Source organism: Juglans regia, chromosome 7, assembly GCF_001411555.2.
Source record: "Juglans regia cultivar Chandler chromosome 7, Walnut 2.0, whole genome shotgun sequence".
NCBI lineage: Eukaryota > Viridiplantae > Streptophyta > Magnoliopsida > Fagales > Juglandaceae > Juglans > Juglans regia.
In genome coordinates this window covers 21,128,173-21,128,899 of record NC_049907.1, presented here as the reverse complement: position 1 = coordinate 21,128,899, position 727 = coordinate 21,128,173, and the positions used below count along the sequence as shown (strand labels likewise).

The following is a 727-nucleotide window of genomic DNA, read 5'->3' as shown; positions in this document are numbered from 1 at the left end:
ATATAAGATGTCAAAATGAGATGATAAAGTAGCATTTTTCTTACATATAAGCTGGGAAAATTCAGCAAGATTCAGGTTCCTACACTCCCAGTTATCAAACAGAGTGTAAGAATCTAGAAGAAGAAAAATGAATTTCTAGAGAAGAAAACTAGAAGCTAGATCCAATACGATCTTCTATTATTTGGCGCTTTTCCGCTTATCATTTGGGAATTGAGAAGTGCTTCAGAAATCCCCTGAGAGTTTTAAATAATTGCTAAAATGCCCCTATTTAAAAAATAATGGAAAAATTTAAAAGTCCGACCTGCCGGATTCGAACCAGCGACCTAAGGATTAGCTGTGGTAATTTACCGACTACAGTCCTCCGCTCTACCAACTGAGCTAAGGTCGGTTTCTTGAAACATAACATCCTAAGATTTTATTCTTCCATTTTAAATGTTACCTTATCCGGAGGAGTTCTCCTACGAATTTGTCAATTTCACTTGAAAATGAATAATATCTATTATTTTTAAAATTACCATATAAAATGAATAATTAATTTATTTATCAATTAAATAGATATTAAAATGAATAATATATATTTACCAAAAAATTAAAGCAAAAAAAAAAAAAAATAAATAAATAAAAAAAAATCTATGAGTTATGTTATATGTTATATATGTTCACATTCCATTCCAATCACACTATATTAATATGGTATTGTCCACCAACTCTTAAATCAAATTTTATT

General features: G+C 29.0%; 1 non-coding gene across 1 annotated transcript; it reads right to left on the bottom strand.

Annotated features, from left to right (window-relative positions):
• Window positions 1-295: 295 nt before the first annotated feature.
• TRNAY-GUA lies at window positions 296-388 on the bottom strand. The gene is made up of 2 exons: window positions 352-388; window positions 296-331 (listed from the first exon to the last, which is right to left on the bottom strand). It is a non-coding gene; the product is annotated as a tRNA-Tyr (tRNA).
• Window positions 389-727: the final 339 nt, after the last annotated feature.